Source organism: Ptychodera flava, assembly GCF_041260155.1.
Source record: "Ptychodera flava strain L36383 chromosome 3 unlocalized genomic scaffold, AS_Pfla_20210202 Scaffold_26__1_contigs__length_13983176_pilon, whole genome shotgun sequence".
NCBI classification, from domain to species: Eukaryota; Metazoa; Hemichordata; class Enteropneusta; family Ptychoderidae; genus Ptychodera; species Ptychodera flava.
The window spans coordinates 6,578,759-6,604,014 of NW_027248280.1; the positions used below are offsets into that span (position 1 = coordinate 6,578,759).

Consider the following 25,256-nt stretch of genomic DNA (forward strand, 5'->3'; position numbering starts at 1 on the left):
TTACAATTTCCATTTGCACTTTTAAATGGTTTTCAAACCTATACACTCAGAGTCTAGTCTTGCGTTTAGCCGAGCGTCGTCAGTGGGTTAGAAAAACGAAGTATGGTCTCCGTTCTTTCGAGTTGACAAGCAACCTTGCTATTTTACTTGTACAATAAAACGGCTTTTGTTCCGTTTTTTCATGTAAGATTTACACCCTCAGATACGCATTGTGTGTAAGGGATAAGGCGAATATAATATTTCGTTTCTTGCGTTATTCAAGTTGGAGGATATAGCCCCAATGTTTTCGCCATAAAAGCGTCAATGTTTCTGTAACGTTGGCTCAAGCAACGAGTTTTCATTCATCTGTTCAACTGTCAGGACTCAATGGGTTTATTTATAGAATGAAATGCGTCTATTTCCTTTCATGGAACCTCACTTGAGATTATTCTTTTTACAGAAGAGGAATAGGAGAAAGATGGAATAATGGAACTTTTAATTTCCTACTGTACTTACTTATTGTTGTACTATTACAGTATGGGAAATAAACGACTGTTATAACAAACTTGAGAAGAGAGCTGGGAGGGTTATATTGGTAGTACATGTTACGGTTTCTTCTCGCTTCCTTCTTTCACGTCAATGGGCTATGTATGGATTTACTTATTAATTATTTTGTCGCTGTTCAGACATTTAAAATAATGAATGATTTTTCACGTGATTATTTACAGTTTCCACGTTTTTTAGATGTATCACTTCAATACTCGGAGTTCTGGCAACGCTGATTTGTACATTCCAACTTTTCAGACAGCAGCAAGATATGTAGTTTGTATAACGTACTTCTACAATCGGATATAGTATTCCTTCATCTATATAGGAATACCGAAAGTTTGCCACAGTTCAAAGCGCAGTTACGTAGTTTTTTTAAATGATAAGTTTAAGAAAAAGGCTTCGATTAGATTTCATTTGTTATTGTTAACTTTCGTATTTATATTAAATAAAGTCAAATTTTGTATTTTCCTTATCTTTGCACTCGGAAGTCTCTGATGTAAATTATGATTTCAAATGGCAGAAAATGTAAAATATGTAAACTATTTACAACCTTGATACACATAAACATCGATCTCGTCATCCCTGAGAGAGAGAGAGAGAGAGAGAGAGAGAGAGAGAGAGAGAGAGAGAGAGAGAGAGAGAGAGAGAGAGAATCGAAAACCTATGGAATATACTCTTGGAGACCAACCTGCTAAATCACCTTCAGCTTTGCTATTTCAATACCAATACAGTTTTAAATTACCATATAAAATGCTTACTAAATAACCACATGTATACTCTATGTTCCTGAAGGTATAAAATAAGAACAAGTTTTTTCACAGTATTTATTAATTTTATTCACGTCATCACAATCTGAATATATATGGTACTGCACTCAATGGAACTTTCATGCCAAATTTCAACCAGCATCGGAAGTGATTGTTGTAGGGATATTTTTACCAAGATCGACAAAGAAAAATAATAAAATATCAGAATTGTTTATCTCATTCTAACATGCAATGTATGTATGAGAACATTTGTAGGGATTTGCAAACCTAATTTCCAATCAATACAACGAACTATTTCTGTATTTTTTCCCGTCAAAAATTCCGAAAAAAACTTCACAAAAACACAAAATTGAAGATATTTCTCTGAAGCTAGAGCCTCTTATGTTATATAGAGAACTTTTTGTGACATATGTGTTGATGGAGGAGGACATCTTTGACAACCATTGCAGGCTAGCCTGACCAAAATAGCAAAAATAGCTGCAAAAATACTTGATTACATATGTCATCATAATTTTGACATATTAAATTAAGATCATCCATGGGAATATGTCTACTGAATATCAAAGTTATCAGACGAGTACTTTTTGAGAAACAATTATTTAAACCAAAAATGACAAAAATTTTCCCCAAAATACAAAATTGTGGATATCATCAGACTTTCAATACATCACATTTCGATAAAGCTTATGAACCATTATACCAAATATCAAAGATATCATATGAGTAGTTTTTTGACCCAAAATTTGGAGAAAATCCCCGAATATTACCAACAAGAGAATTTCACTACAATTTTGATAAACTTGACTATAGTCATCCCATGGAACATGGATACCAACTTTCAAAGCAATCGGACAAGCCGTCTCAGGGAAAATTTTTGACTAAACACTGAAAAAAAAACAAGTCATTGACAATGACATAGTCCCCACTTGTAAAAGGAGTATTAGTCTTGATGGGGCAGGGGAATGGGGTCATTAAGAAGTATCACTGTGGTGTATATGCTGAGATCTAGTGGCACATAGGTCTATGTCGTTGTTCCAATTTGAAACACATGAGCATGTCTAAGTTGTGGTTCTAAATCGGGAAAAGATAGACCTCTAGCTGTATTGGCCAGCCAAGAAATACATATGTGCATAATAAATGAGGTACAAGATGTGACATCTGAAGGTCTAACATCCTATCAAAATTGGAGGGTATAGAACTTGCAGTTACTGAGTTATGCATATATATATATATATATATATATATATATATATATATATATATATATATATATATATATATATATATATATATATATATTTATGTGTGTGTGTGTGTGTATGTATAACCAAGGTCAAAGGTCATCGAGGTCACGTGACATTTTCAAAAAAAAATTGTATTGCTAATTAATCCCTACATAACAAAAATCAGACCTCTAGCTCTATTCGCTTGCCCAAAATTAGATATGTGCATAATTAATGAGGTACAGTATGTGCCGTCATAAGGTCTCCCATCATACCAAATATAGAGGGTGTACCACTTATGGTTACTGAGTTATGGACAAATATGTATATTTGAGGTCAAAGGTCATTCAGGTCACATGACATTTTGTCAAAAAAATTGTATTGCTAAGTTATCCCTTTTTACCAAAAATCAGACATCAAGCTCTATTGGCTCGCTCAAAATTAGATATGCGCATAATTAATGAGGTACAATATGTGGCGTCATAAGGTGTCCCATCACACCATATATGAAGGGTGTAGCACTTGTGGTTACTAAGTTATGGACAAATATGTATATTTCAGGTCAAAGGTCACTGAGGTCACGTGACATTTTGTCTAAATATCTGAGATATCTGCGTGAACGGATGGACGAACAGATGGACGAACGGACTGACATGACCCAATCTATAAGCCCCCTTGACTTCATCCGGGGGGACTAAAAACTGTGTCACTCCATCCTTTTTGCAATATGAATACGATGAGAAACTAAATTTTTATTTTTCTTGGCCTTATACATGGGAGTCTATGTAGAACTGCTTTATACATGGGAGTCTATGGAGAGCTGCCTTATACATGGGAGTCTATGGAGTTGTAAACTAAAAAGTCCTCTAACACGGCCAAAATGATCGCATTGTGAAACAAATCGACGTGCATCTGTATGGGGTAGGGTACTGTCCTTGTGCAAAGTGTGAAAGAAATTGACCACGGCATGTCTGAGATATCTGCGTTAACGGACTGACGCACAGATGCACGGACGACGCACTGACAGACTGACAGACAGACATGACCCAATCTATAAGTCCCCCCGGACTTCGTCCGTGGGGACTAATAACCCCAAAAATGCAAACATACATGTTTCACCTCAATTTGTACACTCCTTACTCTGTAACTTACTTAGTATACCTAAAGGAACCTGCGTACACCACGTTTCAACCCAATATGACCTAAGGTTACAGAGTTTTAGCAAGCTGCCGCATTTTTCCTTTATTCCCCTAATTTGCATATTTTTGGCACTGACATTTGAACATGTTCTCAACTACACCCCTTGGTGCACCTGTACGTGAAATGCTAAGATGGTAGGTGCTGCGGTTTAGGAGTTTCTAATCTTAATTGACATACATACACACACACACACACACACACACACACACACACACGCACACAAACACACATACAGACAGACATACATACATACACAGATATGCAAATGAACTGATTCATCTTTATAAGATAGCCTCTCATTGATTTTATATATATACCAAATGTGAGGTAAAAATGTTTCTGTTTCCTGAAAACCATGGCTTTTTGAATTTAAAAAAACCTGAAAATCTTAGAAAAATTGCAACAAATTTGCCTGTTTTCATTGAAAAATTCAACAAGTGAAATTCCACACTGAAAGATCTACATCTGTACATCATTTTCTAGGAACTATGCTACGACGTGTTATCAAATTTGATGCAGTATTTCTTAACTAATTACGCTTATAAGTAAATTTCATTAAATATGCAAATTAGACCTTAATTATCATGATACCGGTAAATGTCTTTGAACACTATTACAGGACTAGATTTTGTAAACTTTGCAGAATTTCTAAACACATCATCTTAATTATGAAAATTCATCAAATATGCAAATTAGCAAGTAATTGACTTAACACTGCTAAATGCCATTGCACACTATGGTAGTCCTGGGAGATCAACATCTGTACCACATTAGTCAAATTTGATGCAGGATTCCTTACATTAAACTTATCATAAATATTCATTAAATATGCAAATTAGCAATTAATTGACAAAATACTGATGTAAATCTTTGTCTGTTATCAGAGTTGTGTGAGAAACACCAGTACTAAATTTCGTCACCATCTTTCTAGAAACCTAGCTTTTTCAAAATTCACTTAGTACTAATTATTCACGCCACGCCAAAAACAATGGTTTTTGCATATGTATTTCATAGTTTTATGTCCTTGTACCAAGTATGAAAAGAATTGGCTCAGGCACGTCTGAGATACCTGCATGCACAAATGCACAGACTCATGCAACCATAAGTCCCTCTCTGAACTTACCTCCGTGGGACTAATGTGTGTACACAATGCAACAAGACCTCTAATATGTGATATTTCTTTGGAAAAATATCATATGAAAATATAGTTTTACTGTACATAGAAAGATAACTGATATTTTTTTTGGAGAATATACATTTTCATGACACGTAAACGTTTACTTAAATTTTTCTTGAAAACATTAATGCTTTCTATGATAAAATACGCATAATATCTCTGACACATTGAAATTGGTGGGATTCAAGATTGATCAACTTGCCATTTGGCACAGTGTATGAATGTGATATTCAAGATGGCTTACATCTATTTGAATATATTTCAATACATTTTAAAAAACACTAGAGACACACATACCCGGTAGATCATCCTACGATATGATAGAGACAGAAATACATGTTATGCTGTATAAAAGCTTGTTAGGAGGTTTTATTTACCATTAAATATCTGTATTACATTGTAAAAGAGTGATACACAATCAACCAAGTGTTCTTACATATGCAGCCTTGGAAAAAACTAACATATATTTCCACAATTACAAAGGTTACAAATGCAATAATTTGAACTACTGAGGAATCAATTAAATCTTACATATGTGAGGAAGTTTCAAGTATACATCAGTGTACAGCTGATACAATGTCAATCCTGCCAATTGGGGATGAGATCATTATCCCATGTAAATCAGCATTAAGTATTGTGATAAAAGTCTTTACTGTGTAACAAGAGAATTTCACAATACACAGCTTTAATACTTGGCTGCATATATTTTTACAGGCATAAAAGTGGAGGGCTTTTTCCAATTGACAATTGATGTCATGAATACATTCATTTCTAAACAACATGGAAACTCTCTTTTAATGGTTTGTGACATATTGGTAGCATTAAAAGTTCTCATTTGTAAGCAAGTGAAATGGCAGTGGATAGAGCTCAGCTGTGTGTTTGTTAGAGTGTAGAGACTATTTCTGACACTTATTGATGAAGAGGGTGGAAATCTTTGCTAGCTCATTTCAGGACAGCTGTAAAAATTCACAATGTCACATTAAGATCATCCCTAAGAACATGTCTGCCAAATATCAAAGCTATCAGATGAGTAACTTTTGAAACACAAATATTTTGACCAAAAATGGCAAAAATTGACCAAAAATACGAAATTGAAGATTTCATCAAATTTCAATATATCACACTAAGACAATCCCTAGGAACCTGTATACCTGATATCAAGGCATCAGACAAGTAGTTTTTGAGAAACACATTTTTTGACCAAAAATGGCAAAAATAGCACCAAAAAAACAAAATTGCAGATTTCGTCATATATTCAATATATCATATTAAGTTTATCTGTAGGAACCTGTCAGATGAGCGGTTTTGATGAAATAAAGTTTTGACCAAAAATAACAAAAAAATTCCTTAAAAATACAGATTTGCATATATCATCACAATTTGAACAAATCTAAGTTGGGTTATCCCTAGGGATCTTTATAACAAATAATAAAGCTGTCTGACCAGCGGTTATTAAGAAGAAGATTTTTTACCCAAAACGCCTTTTTTGGCACTAATTTGGATATTTTCAACAATATCAAAAACTTGAAAAAATTGGTTTCTCAAAATCATATTTTCATCTACACAACAAATATCAAATCAGTAAGTATGGTGGTTCTCAAGATATTTGAGAGGACGGACGCCTCACAATTAGACATACATATACATACATACATACCGTACATACATACATACAGACGGACGCCAGACGGATACCCATCCCAATAGCTTCTATAGACTATAGTAGCTAAAAATAAGCTCATTCACACTAACTGCAGAGCTAAAATAGAATTTAAACCATTTGATTCCATGTCTGTTCTTTTTAAAGTTATATTCCTTGGAATACAAGTAAACAAGTAATGATAACAATATACTTGTAAATCTCTATTTTTCATAAGCTTGTCAGACTGCTAAGGTGTGCTTGTGATTTTCTGATAACATGAATTTTAACTTATTACAAGCAATAATTTTGATCTCCAAAGCAAGCTTCAGATGTAGTTTTCAGCTTTTGCTCTTGATAATGGAATGGGACTTCATGTACTGTATTCACGAGTTAGTCCAATTTGCAATAATCTGCAACATAAATCTCTGTACCCTGTCCACAAGTTGACATTGCCTGAAATCCATATCACACAAGCTTGAAGATATATCTCCTTGGAAGCCATCATTGTTTACAGCCGGGGGGGGGGGGGTCAGAGGAATATGAAGGGGGTCACTCAAAATATTGAAAGCTATAGGGGGGGGGGTTACTCAAAATGTTGAGAGAAAGAAGGCGGTACTCAATTTTGGTGCAAAATGTATTGAAACGTTGGTGCAAAATGTATTGAAACACGTACCTCTCAGATTGCACCACTTCACACATCAATTTCTAAAAATTTTTACTCAGTAAAATTACACATTGAAAACACCTCTGAGATTACGCCAAACTGTACCAATGCACACTACAATTTCTCAAATTTTTCCATGCAAGGGAGATGAGCAAGCCCGTCGGACACTTTCCCCATCAGCCTTCCGCATGTTCTTCAATCAGTACTTTCAAAGTCTACCCTATCAGATATCCCAGTGAGGACCCTGTTATGATACCCATCCATATTAAACAATACTGTATGTGGTTGTATACTGGTTATAGTGTGACCTTTGACATCTATGTTTTGTTGTGACTTTGAATTTCATTTTGTGGTTTCACCTTTTTCAACCGTCATGAGATAACCAATGATTATCTAGCAGGGTACACTAGGATTTGAATGGTCTTTACTATTGCTGTATTTATGTAAATTATATAAAATACATGTATTGAAATTTAAGTTTTCAAAGTGAGGGGAGGGGGTCAGTCAAAATTTCCATGTAAGAGAGGGGGGTTACTCAAGTTCATCATGGTTTTTGGGGGGGGGGGTACTTGAAATTTTAGAGTTTCCGACAAAATTCCTCCAACACCCCCACCCCCCCCCCACCCCACCCCCCCCCAAGCCTAGGCTGTAAATAATGACAGCTTCCAATGAAATTTGGGCTGCAGTGTAGCTGTATCTTTTTGATGAATTTTTCACAAATTTTATAATATCAACTCTAGTTTCTTGTTCTTCTTCTGAAAGCTTACTGGGAAACAAAGTACCTATATATATCATACATGTGCACATTGCAATGTTATTGACCAGTATATGTAAATCTGGGTCCTGATTGACATGTACACCTCTGGAGCAGAAAAAGTGATAATGGAATGTTTATAAACAATCATCACAAGTGACAATTACCTACAGGTTTGTTATTATACTACAGAGATCACCATGATACTGAGGGGAGGCATGAAATAATAATTGTGTTTTCTCAGTGCTCTGAAAGTTGAATTTTTCCTCTCTTTGAGCTGGACTACCTTAAACAGTTCTGTGTACTAGCTGTAATATGATGATGCTTAGTATTGCGGGTTATATCTGTTAAGTTGCCCACTGTTTGTCTGTGGTAGGTGTAGTGGTTTAGGAGTTTTTGATCCCAACATACATGTACATACAATCTGTGTGCTGAGCAGTGTAAGGGTTCACGTCTGTCCACCATACTGACTAATAGGAAATCCTCTACCAAATGGAGGTGCAATCCCACTGTCTTCATCTTGAGACAACTGTCCCTGGTAGTTGGTCCTTTCTTTGCGTGGTAAAATGCTGCCTTGAAGTCGGTTTGGATTTATCTTGCTTCCTCTTCTGCATGGATATACACACCTGTTCCCTAACATAGAAATAATAATAAACTCATGGAAGACAATCATGGACCAATCATGGAAGATAATAATTTCTCTTCACAAAAAAGTTAGTTTATTTGTGTTTACATATCCAAGAATTCTTGTGTACAAAGAACAAATAAATTTATTTTTGTCTCCGCTATATGCATGTTTCTCTAACCTAGACATCTCAACCACACTTTTTCCTTCTTGCTCATGTCATATGTAATAGATTGGCTACAACCAATGTCCTGCACAGTTTAAGAATGAGGATTGCTATCACATGCATGTTGTGTATAATTCTGGATGGATTAGTGTTAAGCTGATGCACCTGCATAGTTGCTGCTGGCAATGTCAATTAAAATACAGCAATGTATCACTTATGTTTTTGTGAACCTGTGTTTCTAATTAGTATTCTTGTAATTGTAAAGATGCTATACATGTGTAGCTATATAAAGACAACTAACATAAAACACTTTGTGCAAGTTACAAGATACCACTTCCAGCACATCTTTGCAACAGTCACTTGTGTACATATACTTGGGTGCAAGGACTGAAATGGAAGAAATTTACCTGTTGTTTGATCATTTCCATTCATCTTTCGTTATAATGTCATGGTCCAAGTCCAATTCAAAGCCCTCCACTTTGTCTTTAACGCTCTTGTCAAGGTCAATGATATTTCTCATCCTTGATATTGCAGCATTCACTGCTGATCCTGAATTGTAAACAGATAGACTCATGATTACTTATAACTCTTTAAATGACAATGATAACCGGAATGATTAAAATACATTTGATGATGGGATGTATTGCTGGGATGAATTGTAAACACTCTGTATGTCCTTAACCCTAATGATGATAAGCATTACACACATGTAAACGTTATAAATCACGTGTGCATACCAGATGTATTCTCTCATTGGAATATATTTCATCATAACAGTTTTATGGATCCTACGAATGAAGCTACATGTATTGAATGTCTAGTCATGTGCATTTATCATATCATCTGCATTTCACTAGGCAATTCATAGAGTGCCAAGTCTAAAGAAAATTTTTTAGCAAATTCAGCTAAAAAAGAGAAAATAACTTCACCAAAATGTGTAAGCCATGATTATCACAACAAAATTACTGATTAAATACTAGTAGAGGTGTAATACATTTGATCTACTCAAGAGGGTATTTTAAAAAGAACTACAACTGTGTATGACAACAGCAGTGTTTCCGCTGCCACTCGCAAGAGCGTGAAATGGGAAATGAAATGTCTGCAGATTGGGAAATATTTTTCAACTATCCTTCGCAAAACTGGTTAGTGCTATTTTTCAGGGGGCTGATCGAGAGTGTAGTTAAAAGGCAGAGATATTTTTCAACATCCCTGGGTGGTCATTCTTTCCTCGCTTTAGTGTGCAGTCTCAGAAAACTATTATAATCAGTAACAAGTGATATGCCATGCTTTCAGATGGCTGCATGCAATGACCTTGTTATTTTATGATGACAAGTGCTTTGTAAACAATGCTTCTAACATAGTCAGGAAACACTGATTGCAGTGTATTTTCAAAAACTAAGCAGACAGCAGCAGCCAATGACAGCAAGGGTGGTGAACAGAATGAAACCAGTGTTTCAAAAACCGGCACCTTAGAACACTTCTGTGGCAACCTCAGAGGCAGCTATAAATGAGTGCAGCATGGTAAACTGTCAATTGGATGACGTCCTGAGCCTAACTTCATGTAAATGTTATAACCTATGCAAATACAATGACCTAGGCCTATCCACAAAACAATTATTCAGCATCGCAGGTGACCCTGGGCTAGCCAGAATACACATACAGGTACCTGCTATGGAAAATGACCCAGGCCTATCCTGAATACAATAACGGTACATATTTTATTGAAAATGACCCACGCCTATCCTGAATACGATACAGGTACAGACTGTTTGTATTGATGATAGGCCTTGGTCATCTCCCACTTTGTATTCTACATAGGCCTGAGTCATCTTACATGTACATACTGTGTGCATGTATGTGTATTGTGGATTGGCCTAGGTCATCTTCCATTGCATTTTATATATTATGTGTATTGTGGATATGTCTGTGCCATCTTCCATACCATGTGAATGCATTTGGATTGAGGATAGGCCCGGGTTATCTTCCATACCGTGTACATGTATTTGTGGATATAGGCAGGGGTCACTTTCTGCCATGATGTGTAAAAGTACTGAATATAACACTGTATTGTGGATAGGCATAGGTCATAAATTTGCATGAAGATATAACTAGGATGTTGTCCAGTTGAATGTTTACAATGCTGAACAACAAGCAGCACACTGTGACATGCTAAGTCGTGTTCGAGTACAAGTAAGCAAAAAAGATAATTGCACAGGCTGTCCGCAGAGTTGCAGGGTAGGAGTAGTTACAAAAAAAGAAAGTGTGCCAGGAATAGTTCGTTGAATTTCCATGGCTAGTGTTTGAATAAGAGAAGAGTCAGCTTTTTTTTTCTGTAAGACATGTGGCCAGACAGGACATTTTAACATATACACCCAGTTTGATTTTGAAACTAAAGCATTCACTGTTTGGACTACCAATAGAAAGAGGCGACTGTTTACACCTAGTGTACAAAATGTAATTACCAGTACACCTTCTTAAAGTGAACAGTTGGTGTAAAAATTAGACTCTGTGATTGGAGAACTGAAAGCACTTGATGACTGAGGCAGAAGCTATGGATCTTTCAAAGGAAACATCTTGAAGTTACCCTGTCAATGATGTAATACTTGTGATACATCTTGATACATTTACAAAAGTGCAAGTCACATAAGTGTTTGGCACACAGGAAATAAAATTTGTTGTGAATGTTATTAAGAAAGCAGTTTGTTCCATAAAAAATAGTTGTTTATTTACATTGCCACTGATTATCAGTCGTTCAGGATGGTCCTACTTAAATTTTTAAATCACAAATGGACCTGGTAATGTATTACCTTGAATGTAAATGATTATTGGACTAGTTTAATGTCATCTTGCCATTGTAGCAACTGATAGGACCCACCTGAGTATACAACTGTCAGTTGGATAAAAATCATAAATGCAATTACATGTAATTTTGATGGCTATAGTTCTGGCTAATCAATTTTGGTCTCAATTAGCCATAATGGCTTAGGGGAAAATTTAGCCAGTGGAAACACTGAACAGTGTAAGTACAAACCTGTGCCACAGCAAGGACCCATTGTCTTAGGAAAGTAAATATATTGATGAAAGACTCCCTCAATTCCACAGGTTTTTGCTCTGCATTGATGCAACACCACGATCTCTGTTCAGTTTTGGCTGTTTGCATAGCCACACACTGTGTATTTCCTTTGCAATGGAGGATGGTATTGTCACTATGTTGCTTTTCACCTGGTTGTCATTGCCCAGTATGCACTGTCTCAGCAAGGGATCTTGAATCTGATTAGGTGAAAAGAAAACATTAACTTGAAGCATGCAATGTAAATATTATCTCCTGCAAGTTGCTGACATTAGTTTACATCAGTTCATTCTAAAATATGGCTTTTTATATGCAAGATAAGACAACTTGATTGTTTATGACTTCTGTAATTTTAATTAAACTATAACTTTGCCCCAAACCCATTGTATTCACTGGTGATTGTGGACCTTTTAAGGAAACAGGTACATAATGTAGGTCAAGACGTGTATTCAAGCAAGTAGCAATATATTTATTTATATATTTATTTCAAAGGAAGACCAACAGGAACAAGTCACATTAACAGGCTCCATAAAATAAATACATAAAAATATAAATGCATAAGGTACAATAAAACAATAAACAACACAACAAACTATATGAAACCATTAAAAATATGTACATATTTAAGCATGACATTCTGACCAGGCATCTGAAACTTTGACAAGATAAAGTGATGTCAATGGCAGGGCTGGAAATGCACAATTCATTTAGAGTAGCCATATATCTTTGAAGAGCCAAGTACCTAAATACATTGAGTTTTATACTGCGAGTCTAAAAAACAATGCGGGTTCTAGTACATGTAGTTTACTGAGGAACATCAAAATTAATATGAAACATGACTGGGGACAATCATACACATTATTCTTATATTTCTAAAAAAATATAAATAATTTCCAATGATAAAGAGGCCAAAGGTTCAAACGCTTGCAGAATTCTTCATAATTATTTCGGCTGTAAGGATGCTATGTTTGAAACAAAGGAACTTCATGAATTTCATTTGCACTTGCTTTATTTTGTCCTGTTGTTTTTTTTTGCCAAGGAGACCACACTAAAGACGCATATTCTAAAATACTTACATGTATTACATAAGTTATGTACAAAGCAATTGATGTTGAAGAAAGTATCCGCCAAATAAAACAGAGCATGCGAAAAGCTTAACTGATAATGAATGAGACATGTGCAGGAAATTAAAAATAAAAAATAATTAAAAATTTAAAACAAATCTTACCTGATGAAGGATTTTATTAAAGATCAGTTATCCATCTTTTGCTTCTTGTTCCTTCTAAGTTTCACATACATGTACCTCTGAGGCTTTACGACCAGGGTACGTGAGGTATACTTACAGCTGTAGGCAAATATCAATGAATACAATTAGAATCTTGCAGATAATCCTATTCCTCACTGTCTGTACAATGGATACTCAACTTTATAATCATGAATATATGGGTCAAATGATTAGTAAAATCATTCACTCATTCATTATGTATTACCATGCTATATACATCTCATTTAATTGGTCGAGCTGAACCATGTGACTGACCACAAATACACAGCAATGGTTTGTTTTTATGTCCGTGAAAATGAATAATAATGCTAACATTGTAACTTTTCAGCAAACATGTAAATTGTCAATTGTACAAAGATCAAAATAGTGACAACATCACTGTTCGCTCCCATATAAGTTATCAAAACAAGTCAACAATTGTATGAAACATGGACATACATACAGACAGACTGACATACACAGACTGGCACAGAGTGATGACATTGACCCCAAGTGTGCCTTGGCCCATGGAGAGTGATAAAGATATAACAAACAGCTGAATGTAATGATAAAATAGTTAAGTATAGGCCTATACAGGCACTGAGAGTGAATACGTTACAGCAATTTGATTAGTTTCTTTTCCTTTTCAACTTCTGTGATAATCTTTAAGACAATCAATCTGCAAGGCAGTTTATGTATTGACAAATATGCTATCTTTTACAAGCACACAGCAAACTGTTCTTGATTTTTCATTTACAATACATAGACTGAATTACATAACATGCAACCAATGTTTACACTTTGCCCATACACCAGATACATGGAGAAATTTCAACATACAATCATCAACTCAGAAACCCTACAGGGAAAAGTAAACATTGTTTTCTTCCAGAACAGCTGGTGCATCCACATATGGAACAACTTACAAACTTAACCAATTACACAAGGATGATGACACAAGAGATAAAGTTAAACTGTGGTGAACTTGACTATTCCTTTCAAATCCTTAATTAACTTGACATCTTAAACTAAAATACACTGCATGGTTAATTGTGTGCAAAAATACATCGGGGTGGACCATTTGATAAGGGATGGTGTCTGAAAGATCGATGAGGTACATTATCTTTTTTATCCGATCCATTGTACATTCTGTTTTCCCCACCTTCCCACCTTTTCTTTTGTCAAACCTTCTCTGGCTGAATTTTTTATTGGCATTTGTTTGGAATTTTTTCAAAATCTGCCAGGATTTTTTTACTGCATTTCAACACCAAATACAGTTTACCATATCAAATGCTTACTAAATAACCACATTATATTCTCTTAGTTCCAGTAGGTATAAAATTACCAAAAAAATCTTAAAAATACAAATGAAAGATATCCCAGTAAAACTGAGAGTTTCACAAAGTTGCCCCAAAAATTCAAAATTCCGGATTTCAACTTAATTTCAATATATCTTATAACAAAAACCCTAAGAACCGGTTTACTAAATATCAAAGCAATCAGACTGGTAAATTTTGAGAAACAAATTTTTTGACCAAAAATGAGAAAAATTGCCCCCAAAATACAAAATTGCAGATTTCATCCTAATTTTAAATATATCTAATTAACGTAAACCCTAGTAACCTGTACACTAGATATCAAAGCTACCAGATCAGAAGTTTTAGGAGAAAAAATTTTTGACCAAAAAGGCAAAAATTGCCCCCAAAATAAAAAAAAATTGCCAGTTTCAACATACCTTCAATAATTATATTGAGATTAATCTTAGATACCTGTATACCAAATATCAAAGCTATCAAATCAGTAGTTTTTGGATAAAAAAAAATTATCAAAAATTGGGAAAATTGCCCCAACATTGCAAATATGACAATATCAATACAATTTGTACAAGCGTGACTGAGTTCATCCTGAGGAACATGAATATCAAGTTTCATAGCAATCAGACGAGTGATTTCAGAGAACAAGATTTTTTTACTAAAAACGGAAAAAATACCCTAAAAATACAAACATGCAAATTTCATCCCAATTTTTGCACACATAATTTAAATTACCTAAAGAAATCTGCATAGCAAGTTTCAACCAAATCTGACCATGCTTACTGAGTTTTAGCCATTTGCAGGATTTTCCTTTTTTCCCCTCATTTGCATATTTTTGACACTGACATGTTCATTTGAACAAATTCACATCTCCACCCCTAGGTGCACCTGTACACCAAATACTAAGACAGCAGGTGCTACGGTTTTGGAGTTTTTGACGTGGACGGACATACATACATACATACATACATACGTACTACATACTACTACGTACATACATACATACATACATACATACATACATACATACATACATACATACATACATACATACAACATGTCCTTACATACAGACGAAATTTTTCCACCATACAAGAATACCTCCCATTTGCATATATACTATACATATGCATATATGGGAGCTAATAATCAATTACAAAAACAAAATGAAGCACTTGTGGCCAAATTATACTTTTTAAAAAAATCTCCAGATTTGCCAAATTTTTAGGGTGGGCATGACCGTGCATTGCCTATTACATGCCTTGATGTGAGTGCAAATCAGTGAATTGATTTGAAAAGGAATATCTGGGTAGTTAGTGGGTCGGTTAACGATGTACTGACTGGTTTCCATGGTGACCCAGGCCAGTGAAGCACTTCAATGTTTTCTTACATCTAAGTAGACGCTTAATGATAGATGTAAAATATACATGCACACACTTTTTTTTACTTTCGTTAAAATCCGTTTGATGTTGGTCGATAATGGTAAAATTGTTTGAAAATGTCCTGCATATAACTACATTGTAAATGTCATATAGCATTTGTAACCATGAAGAGGCATGTAATAAAAATATTGTTGCCTGAATACATGGGTTTATGTGCCCTCGCAGCAGGAGACAATTTGCCCTCCTGGCGTCAGGCATATTGTCACCTGTTCTCGGGCACATAAACCCATATATTTAGGCAATAATATATATTATATCAAACCAGTATATTGATGGTGTAAATACAGCGATCCGATTGGTCGAGACGCGAAAAGAACCGTGGTATATTGGCGATATACCACGGCTGGCACACGCTCGAGCTCTCAGCTTGAGCAAAAATCCGTTTTTTGACGTTCCACACCACAATTTCAATATACTATTATGATATAATAGCAATAAATCACACCCAGCGACGGTATACCACGAGATTTTGACCAGTTCACTCCATATATACACTCGCTATCGCTCGTGCATATATGTCGTGAACTGGTCAAAATCTCGTGGTATACCATTGCTAGGTGTGCTTTATTTTCACATGGGAAATTTTTGTAAATCTTGATGGTTTTCTAGGGTTTGTTGATAATATCATGAAAATACAAGACTCTGCCTCGACCATTAACATTTATCTATACGCTTGGGCAAGACTGAAAGCCAAAATAAGCATGCTCGCCAAGCCTTGTTAATTCTTGACTTTCCGCTTGCCCTTGGCCATAAATGAATAATAATGGTCAGGGCATCACCCATTATTTCTAAATATTAATTACATTAATCATTAATTAATATGGTTAACATAAGTGTGATAAGGGCATTTATGTACAAGAAATTAAATTTTGGAATTTCCCCAAATGCACTCCATGTATACAAGGCTGCCAATAGAACAAGGAACAATTTTTTCCAATACAAAACTGACTACATTTTTGCACTCTGTAGACTTGCTCCAAGTCTGTGGGCATATAAATATCAAAAATTAATAAATTGAAGGAATAACTTCTGCAGGCTGGTGGGGCTGGTGCTCAGATAGTGGGGTGAATGCTTTTCCCCACAGACTTGTAAACCTTGCAGGGTTTCAGTAGCGATAAATAATTCATATGACGTCAGGTAATAAATATGCATGACATATAATCTCAATCTTACTCAAGCATAATTTTCCAACTAATTTAAAAATGGGGATAGAGAGGAATGGTGTTATAAACATGTTTTCAGAATTTTTACAACAGTCTGTGAATCTGTCTAAACATGGGGGATATTTTTGCCTTCCCCGGGGAATCACAGCGGTACAATTATCATAATGAATCATGAGAATCTCCAGTCCTGTGTAGCATCAGTAAATTTCAAAATTACAATAGCAGCTTGTCACCTTCCCTGATGTTTGTAAACACAGCCTCCAGATCCCACCACAGCACTGCAAAATTGCATACAAGCTCTCCGTATGTGTGAATAGGTTGTCAAACTTTGAGGCGTCACCGTTCTCCTAAGGCTATGATGATCTGCGGGTACGGGTATTGATGTCAAATGACTAGAAAATTCACTTCCTGAATAGAATCATGAAAAATAAATCTTTCATTGTCTAGATATAAATAAAATATCCTTCACAAAAAATCTTCATTCATGCATGGGCTACCAGACCTTGTCACTGGGCTAACAACTTCAGAAAATGGTAGCCCAATGCAATGGGACTACAAGAGAAAAAAGTTAATTTCGAGCCCTGGGGTGTGTTACCGGCGTTATACGGCCGTAAAAGGCCGGCAACACATACAGCGCCCTGCCACGCAGAGCTATAGATATAGCCATGCTGTGATTATTAAACCTCTGCGTGCAGAACTTTCGTTTCTCGGCGGTTCAGCAATAAAATGGTCTTCTCTGCAGGCGTCTACTGACAATATAGTATACGTTTGTACGTTTCGTGTGACTGTTTGTTGTAACAACACATGATGATTGACAAACACCGAAACCAGTGCGATCTCACTGCAATATCAATACAGCAACTCTGCGTGGCATGCTGTACGTGTTGAGGCTGACCAGCTGCAGTATCAGTACAGCAGCTCGCGCTTTAGGTTTTGCCTGGGTATTTGGGTCGGACGGCAAAACCTCGAGCCACTGTGCAGTTTTACACACACTGCTACAGCAGTGCCACGCATAGCTGCAGTACAGTAGCTCGAGGTTTTGCCTGGGTATCTGGTTGGACGACAAAACCAGATTTGCCGTCCGACCCAAATACCCAGGCAAAACCTCGAACTTACTGTACTGCAGCTATGCCGAGGCAGAGAGCCCCATAAGCGGCAGCATACTGTTACTTACGTGGAAGAAAGGACTTCGCCAGTCGAGGAAAATACGTGATCATCAGCTGCTACCCTACAATGGTGAGACTTGCAGTACGATGTAACAAAACGCAACTCATACGCGATCGACCGCGGGGCCGCATAATGAAGTGACTTCGGCGAGTTCCGCCTGGGCATTCCTCGTACAGTCTTCGGGTCACGGGGGTCACCGAGCGTTTGTGACAGTAGGTCCGCTTTACACAGGCATATCCTTCCATGACAAACAATCAAGTACGCCACTCTTGGCTTTATTTTGACAATACATCAAAGAAACTGAATGTACAAATTTTACAGAATGCTTTATAAAATATAAACAACACTCCTAACACATTAAGTTTTCAAGTATAGTGGTTAATTTAGCGTCGCTACACTTCGCTACACTTCGCTACACTTGTTCTCATTTGCATAGAACTTTACACCTCGGAATATTGCACTAGATGCAATGCTGACAAAGGTACCGAATTCTAGGTTTCTCCGTAGAGATCTTAGGAGCCTTCAGCAATTACAGGGGTGAGCCGGGGGAATTCAACGCACACCTGTACCGTAAAATTTGACCCTACTCCCTGTCCTCCTCTCTAAAATGTGACCCTCACCCTTGTCCGACATTCTAAAACTTGACCCTCCCTCCACCACTTCAGTATTCTCCCCAGTGGTATTAATGTTCTTGATTAGACTAGAGTGTAACAGGTCCATGGTTGTGCAAGAAATTTTATTTTGAAATTTCACTGAAATGTAGATTTATTATACATGGCAGTCTATGATGAAACTTTGAATAATTTTTTTCCAAAACAAAATAGGTAAATCAGAGCATTTTTGTACGCCTGATTATTTATATTAATGTTCTTGATTAGACAAGAGTGGTTACAAGTCAATGGTTGTGCAAGAAATTTGATTATGGAATTCACCGAAATGTTGATGAACTATGCCATGGCGGTCTGTGATGAAACTATATTTTTTTTTCAATACAAAACTAAGTAAATATGTGCATGTATGTGCGCTTGATATTTGATATTAATGTTCTTGATCAGAGTAGAGTGGTTACAAATCAATATGTGTGCAAAATGTGATTTTGGAATTTCACTGAAATGTTGAAATGAAATGAAATGTTACATGGCTGTCTACAGTTTTTTTTCCAATATATATAACCAACAATGTCTTTGCATTTATGTACATTGATAATTGGTATACACTTTTCCACTGTCTCTTGTCTTCATCAGTTTAACTGTTCAATGAGTTTAATGTAGAAAACCATGACACTTCCTTGCACGTGAAACTTGTGGATAATGTGTACCTATTGAAAATAATCGGCATATTTCGTTGGTAATTTCCTATTCAGGAAAATTACACGGACGATCAAAGGCTTAGCCATAAAATCAGCTTCAGTCAAAAATGATTATCCCCAAAAATAGATTTATAAAAGTGGCCCTCCCCCTTGAACAGTATTCTAAAAAAGTGACCCTTACACATGTTTTTACACATGTCTGTAGAACTCTTGCTCGAAATCGAAATAACGTTTTTCAAAGAAAAACTTAGATTTAGCTGTGTAGTAGTATGAGCAACTTTGATAGTATTTGTCTATTTCGAAACACTTACACCGAGTTCTAACCCCGCCAGGATAAAAAACAATTCCAGAATCTATATTTTGATGATACACATCGATGGTAGACACATGAAAAATAATCGATAAAAATTATTTTTAGATAAAATGAGGGAGACATTGTCAAGGTAGTAAGAGTGACGGTAGCTCAAATAACATCTTGTGGAAGTCACTCATCAAGCTGTATTGCTCAGTGTTTACCAGTCTCCTTATAATAGTTGATCTGCTATCTTGCTTGGTCTCTGATGAAAAACTGTGTATAGTATGTCGGAATGAAACAATGCAGGGAGACAAGACCTTAAAATGGGTGATGTTTTCTGCTTGACTTTTGAAGTTAGTGCATGCGGTAATATTATTTATTTATCTTGATATAGATATTTTGAAGACGTGCTGGTTTCACAGCAGTTAGGTATTGATAAGTCTCATACACCTTCACTTGCTATCGAGGTGCAGCTCTGATATTGCCTTAGACGGGCAGGTGGCATGTTGATCACCATATATAAAGCCTTTGTGCGAACACAATATCATCATTCTTGCCTGCGTCAGTAGAGCCTCGAGATGTTGGAATGTGCACTGTGGTGCAGGGGGGAGGTGCCGCCAGGCATGTGACTTTGTAATTTGATCTCAGTGTCGGTTGCCAACGATGTCAGAATAAGGGAGTTGGCGATTGTTGATAATGTCATATCAGGTATTTTAAAAGTCATGATTTAGTGTAGTACCCCCATTAAGGTAAAATATGGATAAAATGTGTCAATTTTAATTATTTTTATTCACATAATGAACAATTCTGTCGAATGACCTTTTTTCAGTCGGGGTATGAAGAGGCTGCCACAAGAATACGAGCGAGACATTTAAACTTAACTGCAAATGCTTTCAGTATGACCATTGCACATGCATGAGGAAAACCAGAATGACGCTGTAAGTAAAATTTAATGTACCTGAATTAGAGAGGTGTTCCCGTTCGGATATCTATAGATGAAGATCGATGCCTTTATGAAAGACTTGAATTGAAAATATCACAAATCAGTGTCATGATTTTCCAATTGGCGGAATGAAAATTAATATTTCACACTCTCGATACATTAGCTTCCAAGGACGCGATAAATCCAGCGCAAATCTGGCTAGTAAACCCTTAGCTATAGCCAATCCAAATTAACGTAGAATGTAGGACCAAGAGAGTCTCAATTAACTTAAAATGGTCTAAGATGCACGACCTCAGTGGGACAAGTAAGTCATATCTGGTCCGAATGAACTCAAGAAACCTAAATAGCTGTTCAAAGCAAAGAGACAATTTTTCTGAAAATTAGAACTGGTCTCATTCATTGTGAAATTGTGCATTTTAGGAATAATAGTGCAGTATCAAAAGTGCTAAAAATTTAAACACAGGAAAACTACCCATTAACCGAGCGTGGCTGCTCACAATGCTGCTATACCAGTGTGTACGCAATCTGAGGTATTTTCCATGCTATTCAATAGTTGTAATATTTACCTTAATCGCCTTAGTGCTTATGTTTTTATGGCCTTTCAATATCGCTCGCTCGCCGCTGACTTCACCCATGTGTTAGCCAGTTAGTGCGCCAGTCTCAACTATCTGCTGACGTGAGGCTGGCCTGATAGTTCCAAGTAAACAGTTTGTAATCGCCACCCTCCTTCAGTTTGTTGTAAGCAAGCAGACATCATTAGTATTTCTTGCGGCTTTATGTAATTTTGGGACTTTGCTGTGTTAGTTTAGAAACCAATCTTAATAATGGTGTTTCTCGATTTTTAAGAAACGCAAATCCTCTGGCATCTTCCAAACGGACATACATTCAAGGAACCGGGACAACGCTTCATGACCGTTTAAGGCACGTATATGGTCATACACTCATGAAAAGCTATGAAACATTCTCACCTTGTCACTAGTGGACACCAATGCACGGCCGTTTTGCCACAGACAATGGCTTCCATGAAGAGTGCCGAGATTCACGTAGAATCCAAGAACTATCTGAAGCAGAGTTTCTGAGTGACACAGAGACTGTTTTACCACGAAAAAATTGCGATCTGGAGTAAAAAAGAAATCGAGGACATCAAGAATTTGAAAGACAAAAAAGGAAGCGGCAGATTGTTTGGGAAGTAAAGATTTTGAAAGGTGATTACATAATTGCCGTAATTTTAGTAAACGTTGTACTCTCAGTGTTTCGATAAAACAACAACAACAACAACAACAACGCCATCAATAACAACAACAGCAACAACAAAACATTGACCGCCTTTCATTTTTCTAGAATGGTTAGAAAGTTTTGGGAAAGATCCAGAGTTTGAAGTCTTCCTGTGCAAGGCCTGGACAAACATGTTACTCCATTTCAACCCCGCTTAAAATTAGGGGCCAAGATAGACCAGCAGTACGGTTTTCAAGACTAAGCGCGAATTCGAGCAGCCGTCATTCGGCCATATCAACTTAACCATAGTTCCATACATAATATATAATGCAGGACAGAGAGTTCACTCGCCCCAATAACTTACATAAAGAGCTTTTAAATCTACATGATTGGCTCGCGTTGAGGCAAAAAGTACCGAGATGCGAGGCAAACTTGCAAAAATCTAGCAGAAAGCGATTTGCTGGTCCTCGAGGTTAAGATTTATCATTCAAAGTTCAACGTTTGACACTTTTGTCATTATGTAAATTATTTTTGCTATTATCTTCTACTGACCTACAATTCAAGTACTATTAATACTTCTATGTTGACTCTTTTTTTCTAATTTGTTCCTTTGCCTTGCGTGACATATCTAATCGACGGGTAACCAGGGATTGATTAAAATAAAGATATGCATGTTTCTAAGGGCACCCTAAATACGCAAACTTTATTTGAGCTGACAGTCTAAGAAATGGTCATTTTAAAATGTCTTACCCTAAATTTCAATATACTGGTATAATACAATAGCAATAAACACCCATTGTATACCACAAGACTTTTACCAGTTCTTTGCGTCATATGTCATGATCTGGTCAAATCTTGTGGTATACCTTCGTTGGGGTGTTTTAAAGCAATTAATCATACCCAGAAACGATATAAGTTTTGACCAGGTCACAAGATATCTGCACGAGCAAAATTGGGTGGTACACCCGTTGCTGACATGGTAATTTGCTATTATGTCATAATAATCAATTGGAATCTGACGCGTGGAAAAAAGAATTTTTCTCTAGCTGAGAGCTCGTACCTGTTCCAACCATGCTATATTGCTTATATGTTCATGTGCCGACCAATGAGATCACAGTATTGCGCCATCAATATAATTGTTAAGGAAGAGGGCACCTTTATTTCTCTAAGTATACGAAATCATATCGTCTCAATACAATAACATACAAATACATTTCGCTAAAGCAAACTATGAGCTTGTTAGTTATCAGTTTAGGTACATGTCTGTTTTCGCTCCATCGAAAGTATTACAATCTCAAGGTAATAAGCTCTACATTCAGGGATTTATCTTAACGAAGTTAAAAAATAGGAAGATGTATTAAATTTCATCTTGTGGTGGGCACATCCCGTACTATTTTTATTGGTAAATATTGTCGCCGGCTCGGCATGGACGGAACAAAGAACTGTGACTACCATGGAAGCGGTACCGGCGAAAGCTACTGTCATAACGTAAGTTGAAGAAGCTTGAACTGACGACGAGTGTTGATGTATAACTGCAACTTATTTATTGAATACGGAACCATGACTACGCCTAACGGCGCAGTCAACGATACATGAATCTGCCTGTGTGTCAGTCGGACCAAGTTAGTTTGTCCTCTGTTGAGTCTTGGTCACTCCACAGGGGAGTGACGTGGTCCAAGTTTCGGTCCTAACTCCTAGTGAATCTTGTCCAAGTTAGTTCTTCTTCCAGTTAGTGTGTCTATTTATATAGATTCTGGCTATGTCGGATGGCCGACGCCATAAAGAATAAAATAAGACCATACTTTGATTTACCGACATTAGAAAAGATTACAAAAGATAGAAAGTATCACTTGCCCGTGCGTGGCTTGCTACAATTTTTTGTTTGAAAACCAACGCCATAAATTAATTAAAATAATAAAAACGGCTCAATATTACGATTGTTTGAAACACAATAGAACTTGGGGGTAGTACGCAGAATACCTCCATGAGAAAAATAAGTTACTGGGGTAATTCTTTTAAATGTGTAAACGAGCGAGATCGTGTTGTCGATACTGTCTAGTATTTCGTGGCGCCAGCATTGTTAGAGTCCAAACAAAGAAAATTTGCAGCTTGATCAATCGCGTCCAACAAGCTTTTAAGGCGCTAAAGTATTGTGAGCGTGAACTATTCATATTCTGTGCGCCATTTGGAAGATTATGACACTACGATAAGCCGTTGACATCTGCAAGATTTTTCTGCGGTCTCGACCGAAGACGTCAAGGCTTTAGTGAGGTTGCAAGAAACTAAACACATTATGAAACGCGTCGCGAAATTGCTATTTTCAACGACTGACTTCGGACAATAACAACGGAAACTCGTAGACTCGAGAGTATTTCCACCAGTCGAGCTTGACCCACGACCGTGACGTGAATCTTGCCAGATTTTACGTCAGCGTACGGAAACATAGCGATGAAGAGTATGAGCTAGATTCGGTATCCAGTTACCATAAATCAGTCGCCAACGAAGATCAACAACGGCAAATGAGTAATATTGAGTAGGGTGATAACAAATTCAACCTGTGACCGAGCACATCGACAAGCGATAGTGCAATACCAGTGTCAGCCATGGCAAAGACAAATGTCTTTGGCCATGGCCAGCAACACGAGTGATTGCTGTAGTTTCGTAGCCCCGCCACTCCCCTTGAAAGTTTTTTTGTGTTGGGGGAAATTTCAAGGGGAGTAGACTGAAAGATCCAGTCGGTGCGGGCGCTCCGGCGCACTGCGACTACGACCCATCAGTGGTAAAGGGTCGTAGGTCGCGGGAGCGTCCGCACACGACTGAATCCTTCAGTCTACAAGGGAATTGCGAGACTACGAAAGTTCGGCTCCCCGGACAATCGCGGGCGATCAGTACTTCGCAATCCTTGCAATGGTGTGAGCCAGCGAGTTCAAACCAGCTTTCCGGGCTATTCTCCCACATTCTCAACTTCAAACATTCAACATCGCGGCCACCCGGGCGGGCCACACAAAAAAACACTCTTAACAGCGGCTTTCTTTCGCTAGATGTTCCGTGCACCACGTGTTTCATTCACTTGTAATCTGACAGCCGTACTCGGACCTGATCAGTCCGGGTCAGCCCAAAATTGGAGCGCTATACCATAATATTTTCCCCACTCTCATTAGCCATCAGAGCGGCCCGCGCGCCATCGTAAAAATTGTATTTCTGGCAACCTCCACATGCGTCCTTCGTTACGTACGCCATACTGTGTCGAACTCCCGTGCCGTATTCTGTCATAATGTCGAACAGTTGTGTGGCCACTCTGTCAAAACACGATTTCAAAATCGCGTACC

At 37.0% G+C, this 25,256-nt stretch overlaps 1 long non-coding RNA gene across 2 annotated transcripts; it reads right to left on the reverse strand.

Annotated features, from left to right (window-relative positions):
* Positions 1-8,503: 8,503 nt before the first annotated feature.
* Positions 8,504-18,482, reverse strand: LOC139126071 (uncharacterized). Of its 2 annotated transcripts, none has more exons than XR_011550453.1 (5): positions 18,173-18,481; positions 13,045-13,161; positions 11,778-12,016; positions 9,154-9,295; positions 8,504-8,588 (listed from the first exon to the last, which is right to left on the reverse strand). It is a non-coding gene; the product is annotated as an uncharacterized lncRNA (long non-coding RNA). The 2 variants fall into 2 exon arrangements; XR_011550454.1 differs by having other exon boundaries at positions 8,540-8,581; positions 18,173-18,482.
* Positions 18,483-25,256: the final 6,774 nt, after the last annotated feature.